We start from the raw sequence: 14,203 nt of genomic DNA on the forward strand, positions 1-14,203 counted from the left end.
TAAAATAAAAAGCAATTATATTCTTAGAAAATGATCCTTGTTTGTTATACAAAACATATTAAATTCAAAAAATCTAAAGATAATGAAATGTGAAAATTATTGGAGGAATTAGAGGGGCTAAATTTTAAGGAATTAAAAATTTATTGTATAAAACATAATTTAGCTCAATGATATTTTTAAAAGACTGCCATTTTTTCATTTCATACGTAGTAGAATGAAATTTAACCCCCTCTCTCTCAACCTGCACAAAACTCAGTTCAAAGGGGATCAAAGATCTGGGTATTAGACCAGAAACCTTACACATACTAGAAGAAAATGTAGGCCCAACACTCTGGCATGTCAACACAAGAAGCGATTTCTGTGACAAGACTCCTAAACAGTAAAAAGTAAGCTCAATAATCAATAAATGGGGTTATATCAAACTAAAAACTTCTCTATAGCAAAGGAAACAAGAGTGTGAAGAGAGCCTTCAGAATGACAGAAAATCTTTGCTAACTGAACCTTAGATAAAGTATTAATTTCCAGGACATATAAAGAACTCAAAAAACTTAACACCCAAAGAAAACCAAATAACCCTATCAATAAAGGGGCAAAGGAACTGAACAGACACTTCACTATGGAAGAAATATGAATGGTGAACAAATATAAGAAAAAACGTTCAACATCTCTAGCAATTAAAGAAATGCAGGAGAATCCAAGATGGCAGCCTAGAGGAGGTACTGTTTCTGGCTGCTGTGTGGAATGAAATCAAGGAAGCAGTTAGGCAGCATCTCCACAAGGTCTCACCTAGATGGAATGCAACATCTCAGAACCTGCGACAGGACCCCTAGACAGCAGATTTTCACAGAAAACACCAGAGCTGCGATTACTTGCACAGAAATCAGAGCCTCTGTGTTCCAGTAAGACTCCAAACCCAAAGCCTGCAGTTCTAGCGCACACAGCTCTCAAGCAACGTTCAGCTCTGCTCTGCAGGCCACACGACTGCAATCTAGCCACAGCACAAAGCCATCCCAGCTCCCGCCACCTCGCCAGACACCCTGGCGCTGGAAGCAGAATGACTCCATCTTGGAAAACCTTTCTTGCCATTTTTGGTGGGGGTGGCTATCAGTGTGGATCTCCGTTTGAACAGGTACCTGGTTTCCAACTTCTTCTCCTTCCCCCCTCCCTAGCTGTGATTACTCAGCTCACTGACTACCCAGCACAAAAACCACTCTCAGCTGAAGTGGAGTGCAGTGCGACCAGGGCACTGTCCATCTGGTTCGAACCTGAGGGCAAGGTCCCATAGTTGGGATCTGATAAGCAAGAGAGGGGGAACAAAACAGAAAGACTAGGATCCATCGGGGAAGCTCCAGGCAGGAGAGGGGGCTCAAGTTTTCTCACCCTGGTTACCTACACCACCCTGAGGACAGAGACTCCATGCTTAAAATAGACAACTCCACCTACTGGAAGAGAAGCAGAAAAGAAACGGAATTCTAAGAGTACTTTTTTTTCCCTTCTTTATTTCTCCTCTACCTTTGGCCCTCACAACCCCAACATATGTAAAACCAAGAACTGTACATGAAATAGAACTTTGAGAACTGAGTCACCTAAACAATATAATATAGAGAAATTGCATAAGGCCCTCCCCTTTTCCCTTTTTTCTTCTTTTTTTTTTCTTTCTTTCTTTTCCTTTATTTTCTTCTTCTCTTTCTTCTTCTTTCACCCTCCAAATTTTACTGTTTTAACATCCTCTAATTTTCTAAATACATATGTGTGTTTGGTTTTATGTAATCTACTGTCCTCCCACGTACTTGTCTACCCTAAATTACCTTCTGTCTATTCCCCTGCTACTAACCCTCTTCATTAGAGTTCTCCAAATTTCCTAAGTTATATATATTTTTTTAATTTTTTATGGTTGGCTGTTCAAAACATTACATAGTTCTTGATATATCATATTTCACAATTTGATTCAAGTGGGTTATGAGCTCCCATTTTTACCCCATATACAGATTGCAGAATCACATCAGTTACACATCCATTGATTTACATATTGCCATACTAGTGTCTGTTGTATTCTGCTGCCTTTCCTATCCTCTACTATCCCCCCTCCCCTCCCCTCCCCTGCCCTCCCCTCCCCTCTTCTCTCTCTGCCCCCTCTACTGACATTCGTTTGTCCCCCTTATATTATTTTTCCCCTTCCCCTCACTTCCTCTTGTATGTACTTTTGTATAACCCTGAGGGTCTCCTTCCATTTCCATGCACTTTCCCTTCTCTCTCCCTTTCCCTCCCACCTCTCATCCCTGTTTAATGTTAATCTTCTTCTCATGCTCTTCGACCCTACTCTGTTCTTAGTTACTCTCCTTATATCAAAGAAGACATTTGGCATTTGTTTTTTAGGGATTGGCTAGCTTCACTTAGCATAATCTGCTCTAATGCCATCCATTTCCCTGTAAATTCTATGATTTTGTCATTTTTTAATGCAGAGTAATACTCCATTGTGTATAAATGCCACATTTTTTTTTTATCCATTCATCCATTGAAGGGCATCTAGGTTGGTTCCACAGTCTTGCTATTGTGAATTGTGCTGCTATGAACATCGATGTAGCAGTGTCCCTGTAGCATGCTCTTTTTAGGTCTTAAGGGAATAGACCGAGAAGGGGAATAGCTGGGTCAAATGGAGGCTCCATTCCCAGCTTTCCAAGAAATCTCCATACTGCTTTCCAAATTGGCTGCACCAATTTGCAGTCCCACCAGCAATGTACAAGTGTACCCTTTTCCCCACATCCTCGCCAGCACTTGTTGTTGTTTGACTTCATAATGGCTGCCAATCTAACTAGAGTGAGATGGTATCTTAGGGTGGTTTTGATTTGCATTTCTCTGACTGCTAGAGATGGTGAGCATTTTTTCATGTACTTGTTGATTGATTGTATGTCCTCCTCTGAGAAGTGTCTGTTCAGGTCCTTGGCCCATTTGTTGATTGGGTTGTTTGTTCTCTTATTGTCTAATTTTTTGAGTTCTTTGTATACTCTGGATATTAGGGCTCTATCTGAAGTGTGAGGAGTAAAGATTTGTTCCCAGGATGTAGGCTCTCTATTTACCTCTCTTATTGTATCTTTTGCTGAGAAAAAACTTTTTAGTTTGAGTAAGTCCCATTTGTTGATTCTAGTTATTAACTTTTGTGCTATGGGTGTCCTATTGAGGAATTTGGAGCCCGAACCCACAGTATATAGATCGTAGCCAACTTTTTCTTCTATCAGACGGCGTGTCTCTGATTTGATATCAAGCTCCTTGATCCATTTTGAATTCACTTTTGTGCATGGCGAGAGAAAGGGATTCAGTTTCATTTTGTTGCATATGGATTTCCAGTTTTCCCAGCACCATTTGTTGAAGATGCTATCCTTCCTCCATTGCATGCTTTTAGCCCTTTATCAAATATAAGGTAGTTGTAGTTTTGTGGATTGGTTTCTGTGTCCTCTATTGTGTACCATTGGTCCACCCGCCTGTTTTGGTACCAGTACCATGCTGTTTTTGTTACTATTGCTCTGTAGTATAGTTTGAAGTCTGGTATCGCTATACCGCCTGATTCACACTTCCTGCTTAGCATTGTTTTTGCTATTCTGGGTCTTTTATTTTTCCATATGAATTTCATGATTGCTTTCTCTATTTCTACAAGAAATGCTGTTGGGATTTTGATTGGCATTGCATTAAACCTATAGAGAACTTTTGGTAATATCGCCATTTTGATGATGTTAGTTCTGCCTATCCATGAACAGGGTATATTTTTCCATCTTCTAAGATCTTCTTCTATTTCTCTCTTTAGGGTTCTGTAGTTTTCATTGTATAAGTCTTTCACCTCTTTTGTTAGGTTGATTCCCAAGTATTTTATTTTTTTTGAAGATATTGTGAATGGAGTGGTTGTCCTCATTTCCATTTCAGAGGATTTGTCGCTGATATACAGGAATGCCTTTGATTTATGTGTGTTGATTTTATATCCTGCCACTTTGCTGAATTCATTTATTAGCTCTAATAGTTTCTTTGCAGAGCCTTTTGGGTCTGCTAGGTATAGAATCATGTCAACTGCAAATAGTGATAATTTAAGTTCTTCTTTTCCTGTTTTGATGCCTTTAATTTCTTTCATCTGTCTAATTGCTCTGGCCAGTGTTTCGAGAACTATGTTGAACAGAAGTGGTGAGAGAGGGCATCCCTGTCTTGTTCCAGATTTTAGAGGGAATGCCTTCAATTTTTCTCCATTCAGAATGATGCTAGCCTGAGGCTTAGCACAGATTTCTTTTACAATATTGAGGTATGTTCCTGTTATCCCTAGTTTTTCTAGAGTTTTGAACATAAAGGGATGCTGTACTTTGTCGAATGCTTTTTCCGCATCTATCGAGATGATCATATGGTTCTTATTTTTAAGTCTATTGATGTGGTGAATAACATTTATTGATTTCCGTATATTGAACCAGTCTTGCATCCCAGGGATGAATCCTACTTGATCATGGTGCACAATTTTTTTGATATGTTTTTGTATCCGAGTGGCCAGAATTTTATTGAGGATTTTTGCATCTAGGTTCATTAGAGATATTGGTCTGTAGTTTTCTTTCTTTGAAGTGTCTTTTTCTGGTTTAGGTATCAGGGAGATGTTGGCCTCGTAGAATGAATTTGGAAGTTCTCCCTCTTTTTCTATTTCCCGAAGTAGCTTGAAAAGTATTGGTATTAGTTCCTCTTTAAAGGTTTTGTAAAACTCTGCTGTATACCCATCCGGTCCTGGGCTTTTCTTAGTTGGTAGTCTTTTGATGGTTTCTTCTATTTCCTCAATTGATATTGGTCTGTTTAGGTTGTCTATATCCTCCTGACTCAATCTGGGCAGATCATATGACTTAAGAAATTTATCTATGCCTTCACTATCTTCTAATTTATTGGAGTATAAGGATTCAAAATAATTTTTGATTATCTTCTGTATTTCTGAAGTGTCTGTTGTGATATTGCCTCTTTCATCCCGTATGTTAGTAATTTGAGTTCTCTCTCTTCTTCTCTTCGCTAGCATGGCTAAGGGTCTGTCGATTTTGTTTATTTTTTCAAAGAACCAACTTTTAGTTTTGTCAATTTTTTCAATTGTTTCTTTTGTTTCGATTTCATTAATTTCAGCTCTGATTTTAATTATTTCTTGCCTTCTACTTCTTTTGCTGTTGTTTTGCTCTTCTTTTTCTAGGATTTTGAGATGAAGTATGAGATCATTTATTTGTTGGTTTTTTCTTTTTTTAAGGAATGAACTCCAAGCAATGAATTTTCCTCTTAGAACTGCTTTCAATGTGTCCCATAGATTCCGATATGTTGTGTCTGTGTTTTCATTAATCTCTAAGAATTTTTTAATTTCTTCCTTGATGTCCTCTATAACCCATTGATCATTCAGTAACCTATTGTTCATTCTCCAAGTGATGTATTCTTTTTCCTTCCTTCTTTTATTGTTGATTTTCAGTTCCATTCCATTATGATCAGATAGGATGCATGGTATTATCTCTACTCCTTTATATTGTCTAAGAGTTGCCCTGTGACATAATATATGATCTATTTTTGAGAAGGATCCATGTGCTGCTGAGAAAAAAGTGTAACTGCTTGATGTTGGGTGGTATATTCTATATATGTCAATTAAGTCTAGGTTACTAATTGTGTTATTGAGTTCTATAGTTTCCTTATTCAACTTTTGTTTGGAAGATCTGTCCAGTGGTGATAGAGGTGTGTTGAAGTCTCCCATGATTATTTTATGGTGGTCTATTAGACTCTTGAAATTGAGAAGAGTTTGTTTGATGAACATAGCTGCACCATTGTTTGGGGCATATATATTTATGATTGTTATGACTTGTTGGTGTATGGTTCCCTTAAGCAGTATGTAGTGTCCCTCTTTATCCCTTTTGATTAACTTTGGCTTGAAATCTATTTTATTTGATATGAGTATGGATACTCCTGCTTGTTTCCGAAGTCCATATGAGTGATATGATTTTTCCCAACCTTTCACCTTCAGCCTATGTATGTCTTTTCCTATCAAATGCATCTCCTGTAGGCAGCATATTGTTGGGTCTTGTTTTGTGATCCATTCTACTAGCCTGTGTCTCTTGATTGGTGAGTTTAAGCCATTAACATTTAGGGTTATTATTGAGATATGGGTTGTTCTTCCAGCCATATTTGTTTATTCATGTTACTAAACATGGTTTGTTTTCCTCTTTGATTATTTTCCCCCTTTAGTGTCCTACCTCCCACTGTTGGTTTTCATTGTTATTTTCCATTTCCTCTTCCTGTAATGTTTTGCCAAGGATGTTTTGAAGAGATGGTTTTCTAGCTGCAAATTCTTTTAACTTTTGTTTATCGTGGAAGGTTTTAATTTCATCTTCCATCCTGAAGCTTAATTTTGCTGGAAACACAATTCTTGGTTGGAACCCATTTTCTTTCAGTGTTTGAAATATGTTATTCCAGGATCTTCTAGCTTTCAGAGTCTGTGTTGAAAGATCAGCTGTTATCCTGATTGGCTTACCCCTAAATGTGATCTGCTTCCTTTCTCTTGTAGCTTTTAAAATTCTCTCCTTATTCTGTATGTTGGGCATCTTCATTATAATGTGTCTAGGTGTGGGTCTCTTATGATTTTGCACATTCGGCATCCTGTAGGCTTCTAGGATTTGGGGTTCTGTCTCATTCTTCAAGTCTGGGAAGTTTTCTCGTATTATTTCATTGAATAGATTGCTCATTCCTTTGGTTTGAAACTCTGTCCCTTCCTGTATCCCAATGACTTTTAAATTTGGTCTCTTAATGTTATCCCATATTTCTTGGATGTTCTGCTCATGGTTTCTTAACAGTCTTTCTGAGCTGTCTATGTTCTTTTCAAGTTGAAATACTTTATCTTCATTATCTGATGTTCTGTCTTCTAAGTGTTCTACTCTGCTGGTAGTATTCTCAATTGAGTTTTTAAGTTGGCTTATTGCTTCCTGCATTTCTAGGATTTCTGTTTGTTTGTTTTTTATAACCTCTATTTCCCTGTATAGTTGATCTTTTGCTTCTTGGATTTGTTTATGTAATTCATTGTTGAAGTGATCTTTCATTGTCTGATTTTGCTGTCTGATGTCTTCCTTGAGACTCCAGATCATCTGAAGCATGTATATCCTGAATTCTTTATCTGACATTCCATCTGCTGCAGCTATTACCTCTTTTAACGTTGAGTTGACCTGCAATGCTTGTGGTCCTTTCTTTCCTTGTCTCTTCATACTGTTCGCGTTCCTTTCTACTTGGTGAAACTGTTGTGCTATTGAATTTTCCCCCTATATATTTATATTGGTCTTGTATAGTTGCAAAGTCTCCCTCGCAGGCGCGGGCGGCGGCTCTGCCCCTCCTCCAATTGGGGCAATGTGCCTACCACGCCGGCAGGCCGCTGGGCCTGCTCTGCCGGTCGGTAGCAGGTCTGCCGACCTTGCAGGCGCGGGTGGCAGCTCTGTACCTCTGCGGGCCGCTAGGCTTGTTCTGTCGGTGGTCACAGTTCTGTCTACTTTGCAGGCGCAGGCAGCGGCACTGCCCCTCTGCAGGCCTCTGGGGCTGTACTGCCAGTGGGTCGCAGGTCCGCCTACCTTGCAGGCGCGGGGGAGAGGGCGGCTCTACCCTTCCTCAGGCCACTGGGCCTGTTCTGTCTCTCGGTTGCAGGTCTGGCCTGCTCTGATGGTCGTCACAGTTCCGTCTACCTTGCAGGCGCGGGGGGGAGGGGGCGGCTCTGCCTCTCAGCAGGCCGCTGCTCCTCTTCTGCCGGTGGGTCGCAGGCCCGCCTACCTTGCAGGAGTGATTGGAAGCTCTGCCCCTCCGCGGGCCACTGGGCCTTTTCTGTCAGTGGTCACAGTTCCGCCTACCTGGCAGGCGCGGGGGGTGGGGGGCGGCTCTGCCCCTCAGCAGGCCGCTGGGCCTGCTCTGTGCATGGTCACAGTTTCCTCTACCTTGCCAGTGCAGGGGGAGGGGGCGGCTCTGCCTCTCAGCAGGCCGCTGCTCCTCTTCTGCCGGTGGGTCGCAGGCCCGCCTACCTTGCAGGAGTGATTGGAAGCTCTGTCCCGCCCCAGGCCACTGGGCCTTTTCTGTCGGTGGTCACAGTTCCACCTACCTGGCAGGCGCGGGGGGTGGGGGGCGGCTCTGCCCCTCAGCAGGCCGCTGGGCCTACTCTGTGCGTGGTCACAGTTCCCTCTACTTTGCCGTCGCAGGGGGAGGGGGCGGCTCAGCCTCTCAGCAGGCCGCTGCTCCTCTTCTGCCGGTGGGTCGCAGGCCCGCCTACCTTGCAGGAGTGATTGGAAGCTCTGTCCCGCCGCGGGCCACTGGGCCTTTTCTGTCGGTGTTCACAGTTCCACCTACCTGGCAGGCGCGGGGGGTGTGGGATGGCTCTGCCCCCCAGCAGGCCGCTGGGCCTGCTCTGTGCGTGGTCACAGTTCCCTCTACCTTGCCAGTGCAGGGGGAGGGGGCGGCTCTGCCTCTCAGCAGGCCGCTGCTCCTCTTCTGCCGGTGGGTCGCAGGCCCGCCTACCTTGCAGGAGTGATTGGAAGCTCTGTCCCGCCGCGGGCCACTGGGCCTTTTCTGTCGGTGTTCACAGTTCCACCTACCTGGCAGGCGCGGGGGGTGGGGGGCGGCTCTGCCCCTCAGCAGGCCACTGGGCCTGCTCTGTGCGTGGTCACAGTTCCCTCTACCTTGCCGGTGCAGGGGGAGGGGGCGGCTCTGCCTCTCAGCAGGCCGCTGCTTCTCTTCTGCCAGTGGGTCGCAGGCCCGCCTACCTTGCAGGAGTGATTGGAAGCTCTGTCCCGCCGCGGGCCACTGGGCCTTTTCTTTCGGTGTTCACAGTTCCACCTACCTGGCAGGCGCGGGGGGTGGGGGGCGGCTCTGCCCCTCAGCAGGCCGCTGGGCCTGCTCTGTGCGTGGTCACAGTTCCCTCTACTTTGCCGTCGCAGGGGGAGGGGGCGGCTCAGCCTCTCAGCAGGCCGCTGCTCCTCTTCTGCCGGTGGGTCGCAGGCCCGCCTACCTTGCAGGAGTGATTGGAAGCTCTGTCCCGCCGCGGGCCACTGGGCCTTTTCTGTCGGTGTTCACAGTTCCACCTACCTGGCAGGCGCGGGGGGTGTGGGATGGCTCTGCCCCCCAGCAGGCCGCTGGGCCTGCTCTGTGCGTGGTCACAGTTCCCTCTACCTTGCCAGTGCAGGGGGAGGGGGCGGCTCTGCCTCTCAGCAGGCCGCTGCTCCTCTTCTGCCGGTGGGTCGCAGGCCCGCCTACCTTGCAGGAGTGATTGGAAGCTCTGTCCCGCCGCGGGCCACTGGGCCTTTTCTTTCGGTGTTCACAGTTCCACCTACCTGGCAGGCGCGGGGGGTGGGGGGCGGCTCTGCCCCTCAGCAGGCCACTGGGCCTGCTCTGTGCGTGGTCACAGTTCCCTCTACCTTGCCGGTGCAGGGGGAGGGGGCGGCTCTGCCTCTCAGCAGGCCGCTGCTTCTCTTCTGCCAGTGGGTCGCAGGCCCGCCTACCTTGCAGGAGTGATTGGAAGCTCTGTCCCGCCGCGGGCCACTGGGCCTTTTCTTTCGGTGTTCACAGTTCCACCTACCTGGCAGGCGCGGGGGGTGGGGGGCGGCTCTGCCCCTCAGCAGGCCGCTGGGCCTGCTCTGTGCGTGGTCACAGTTCCCTCTACTTTGCCGTCGCAGGGGGAGGGGGCGGCTCAGCCTCTCAGCAGGCCGCTGCTCCTCTTCTGCCGGTGGGTCGCAGGCCCGCCTACCTTGCAGGAGTGATTGGAAGCTCTGTCCCGCCGCGGGCCACTGGGCCTTTTCTGTCGGTGTTCACAGTTCCACCTACCTGGCAGGCGCGGGGGGTGTGGGATGGCTCTGCCCCCCAGCAGGCCGCTGGGCCTGCTCTGTGCGTGGTCACAGTTCCCTCTACCTTGCCAGTGCAGGGGGAGGGGGCGGCTCTGCCTCTCAGCAGGCCGCTGCTCCTCTTCTGCCGGTGGGTCGCAGGCCCGCCTACCTTGCAGGAGTGATTGGAAGCTCTGTCCCGCCGCGGGCCACTGGGCCTTTTCTGTCGGTGTTCACAGTTCCACCTACCTGGCAGGCGCGGGGGGTGGGGGGCGGCTCTGCCCCTCAGCAGGCCACTGGGCCTGCTCTGTGCGTGGTCACAGTTCCCTCTACCTTGCCGGTGCAGGGGGAGGGGGCGGCTCTGCCTCTCAGCAGGCCGCTGCTTCTCTTCTGCCAGTGGGTCGCAGGCCCGCCTACCTTGCAGGAGTGATTGGAAGCTCTGTCCCGCCGCGGGCCACTGGGCCTTTTCTTTCGGTGTTCACAGTTCCACCTACCTGGCAGGCGCGGGGGGTGGGGGGCGGCTCTGCCCCTCAGCAGGCCGCTGGGCCTGCTCTGTGCGTGGTCACAGTTCCCTCTACCTTGCCGCCGGCGCAGGGGGAGGGGGCGGCTCTGCCTCTCAGCAGGCCGCTGCTCCTCTTCTGCCGGTGGGTCGCAGGCCCGCCTACCTTGCAGGAGTGATTGGAAGCTCTGTCCCGCTGCGGGCCACTGGGCCTTTTCTGTCGGTGGTCACAGTTCCACCTACTTGGCAGGCACGGGGGGTGGGGGGCGGCTCTGCCCCTCAGCAGGCCGCTGGGCCTGCTCTGTGCGTGGTCACAGTTTCCTCTACCTTGCCGGTGCAGGGCTCCTCTTCTGCCGGTGGGTCGCAGCCCTAAGTTATATTAAACCCATACCCTCACATCTTTTCCCCTTAGTATATGCTCCTACGCCTGAAACCCAGTTCACTTTCCACCATCAGAAAATGTGCACCTTTTATGAAATTACTGATTATATTTTAAATAATAATTGAATCCAACATTTCTGGACATTGAGACTAACTATAAATGTCTTAATAACAATAATTTGTTCATAGATGATGAACTGTTGATATTGGGATCTGTTAACATTGTCCTTTCCAACAAAGGAGGGATCTTGGAACCATACAAGAGCACTACAAATCTGTAGGGTAAAAACAATAATACATCAGTCCCATAGAGCTAGAAAGAAAGAAACATGAGCAACATGAAAAGACAAGGGAAGAAAGTACCACAAACAATTCAAGACAACACATCAGTAGAAGAATTGACAGTTATAGCAGAAAAAAAGTCAGATAAAGATTTCAGGATATACATGAATAAAATTTTTTGGGCTCTCAAAGAAGACTTTAGAAAACAAATACATGCAGTGAAAGATCACTTTGACAATGAGCTACATAAACAAATCCAAGAAGCAAAAGATCACCCCAACAGGGAGATAGAGGTAATACAAAACAACCAAACAGAAATCCTTGAAATGAAAGAAATAATAGACAAAATTAAAAACTCAAAGGAGAGCATCACCAACAGAGTAGACCATTTAGAAGATTGGACATCAGACAACGAAGAGAAAGTATATCATCTTGAAAAGAACAAAACAGCACAGCAAAAATGGTACAAACAGAACATCCAAGAAATATGGGATAGCATAAAAAGACCAAATTTAAGAGTTAGTGAGATAGAGAAAGGCATAGAGTTCCAAATCAGAGGAATGAGCAATTTGTTCAATGAAATAATATCAGAAAACTTTCCAGAAATGAAGAATGAAATGGAAATCCAAATCTAAGAAGCCTACAGGATGACAAATGTGAAAAATCACAACAGATCCACACCTAGACCTATTATAATGAAAATGCCCAACATATAGAATAAGGAGAGAATTTTAAAAGCCACAAGAGAAAGGAAACAGATTACATACAGGGATAAACTAATTAGGATAATGGCAGATTTTTCAACACAGACCCTGAAAGCTAGAAGATCCTAGAACAACATATTTCAAGCCCTGAAAGATAATGGGTACCAACCAAGAATCTTATATCCAGCAAAATTAAGCTTCAGATTTGAAGGTGAAATAAAAATCTCCCACAATAAACAAAAGTTAAAAGAATTTATAGCTAGAAAACCTGTGCAAAAAAACATCCTTGGCAAAATATTTCATGAAGAGGAAATGAAAAACAACAATGTAAATCAGCAGAGGGAGGTAGTACAATAAAGGAAAAACTAATCAAAAAGGAAAACCAAGTCAAATTAAATAACAAAAATAAACAAATATGGCTGGAAACACAAATCATGTCTCAATAGTCACCCATTAAAAGACATAGGCTAGCATATTGGATTTAAAAAAGATCCAACAATATTCTGCCTACAGGAGACTCATTTGATAGGAAAAGACATACACAGACTGAAGGTTAAAGGCTGGGAAAAATTATACCACTCATATGGACTGTGGAAGCAAGCAGGGGTTTCTATACTTATATCAAATAAACCAGACGTCAAGCCAAATTTAATCAAAAGGGATAAAGATGGACATTACATACTGCTCAAGAGAAGCATACTCTAACAGGGCATAACAATCATAAATATATATGCTCCAAACAGTGGTGCAGCTGTGTTCATCAAACAAACTCTTCTCAAGTTCAAGAGTCAAATTGACCACAACACAATAATCTTTGGGGACTTTAACATACCTCTCTCACCACTAGATAGGTCTTCCAAACAAAATTTGAATAAAGAAACTATAGAGCTCAATAACACAATTAATAACTTAGACTTAATGGACATATACAGAATATTTCAACCAGCATCAAGCAGAAATACTTTCTTCTCAGCAGCATATGGGTCCTTCTCTAAAATAGATGATATACTATGCCACAAAGCAACTCTTAGCAAATATAAGAAAGTAGAGATACTAGCTTGCATTTTATCAGATCATAATGGAATTAAATTGGAAATTAACAATAAAATAAAGAATAAAAAATTCTGCATCAAATGGAGACTGAACAATATTCTACTGAATGAACAATGGGTCACAGAAGATATCAAGGAGGAGATGAAAAAAATTTTAGAAGTAAATGAGAACATAGACACAACATATTGAAATCTCTGGGACACTATAGAAGCAGTACTAAGAGAAAAATTCATTGCATGGAGTTCATTCCTTAAAAGAAGAAAAAAATCAATAAATAAATGACCTCATACTACATCTCAAAGCCCTAGAAAAAAGATGAACAAATCAGCAGCAAAAGCAGAGGTCAAGAAATAATTAGAGCTGAAGTCAATGAAATCAAAACAAAACAAAACCAAAAAAAAACAATTGAAAATTTGACAAAACTAAAAGTTAGTTCTTTGAAAAAATAAATAAAATTGACAGACCCTTAGCCATGTTAACAAAGAGAAGGAGAGAGAGAACTCAAATTACCAGCATATGGGATGAAAAAGGCAATATCACAACAGATACTACAGAAATACAGAAGATAATTAGAAATTATTCTGAAGCCTTATACTCCAATAAAATAAGACATTGAAGGCATCAATAAAATAAGACATTGAGGGCATCAATAAATTCCATAAGTCATATGATCTGCTTAGATGGAGTCAGGAAGATATACACAGCGTAAACAGACCAATATCAAATGAGGAAATAGAAGAAGCCATCAAAAGATTACCAATGAAGAAAAGGCCAGGACCAGATGGATACACAGCCGTGTTCTACAAGACGTTTAAAGAAGAACTAATACCAATACTCTTCAATTTATTTTAGGAAATAGAAAAAGAGGGAGCACTTCCAAACTCATTCTATGAGGCCAATATCACCCTGATTCCAAAACCACACAAAGACACTTCAAAGAAAGAAAACTTCAGACCAATATCTCTAATGAACATAGATGTAAAAATTCTCAATAAAATTCTGGCAAATTAAATATAAAGACATTTCAAAAAGATTGTGCACCATGATCAAGTGGGATTCCTCCCAGAAATGCAAGGTTGGTTCAACATATGGAAATCAATAAATGTAATTCATCATATCAATAGACTTAAAATAAGAACCATATGATCATCTTGATAGACACAGAAAAAGCATTTGACAAAATACAGCACCCCTTTATATTCAAACACTAGAAAAACTAGGGATAACAGGAACATATCTCAACATTGTAAAGGCTATCTATGGTAAGCCTCAGGCCAACCTCATTCTAAATGGAGAAAAACTGATGGCATTCCCTCTAAAATCTGGAACAAGACAGGGATGCCCTCTTTCACCACTTCTATTCAACATAGCTCATGAAAGAGTAGCCAGAGCAATTAAACAGACAAAAGAAATTAAAGATATATGTATAGGAAAAGAAGAACTTAAAAATTAGCTCTATTTGCTGA

General features: G+C 43.8%; 1 pseudogene; it reads left to right on the top strand.

Moving 5' to 3' along the window:
- Positions 1-790: 790 nt before the first annotated feature.
- LOC124109580 (casein kinase I-like) overlaps positions 791-14,203 on the top strand; it is a 43,906-nt pseudogene continuing 30,493 nt past the window's right edge.

This window comes from Marmota monax, unplaced genomic scaffold (genome assembly GCF_021218885.2).
Source record: "Marmota monax isolate L192 unplaced genomic scaffold, Marmota_monax_Labrador192_F-V1.1 WCK01_AAM20220418_F8-fsc00115, whole genome shotgun sequence".
Lineage (NCBI taxonomy): Eukaryota > Metazoa > Chordata > Mammalia > Rodentia > Sciuridae > Marmota > Marmota monax.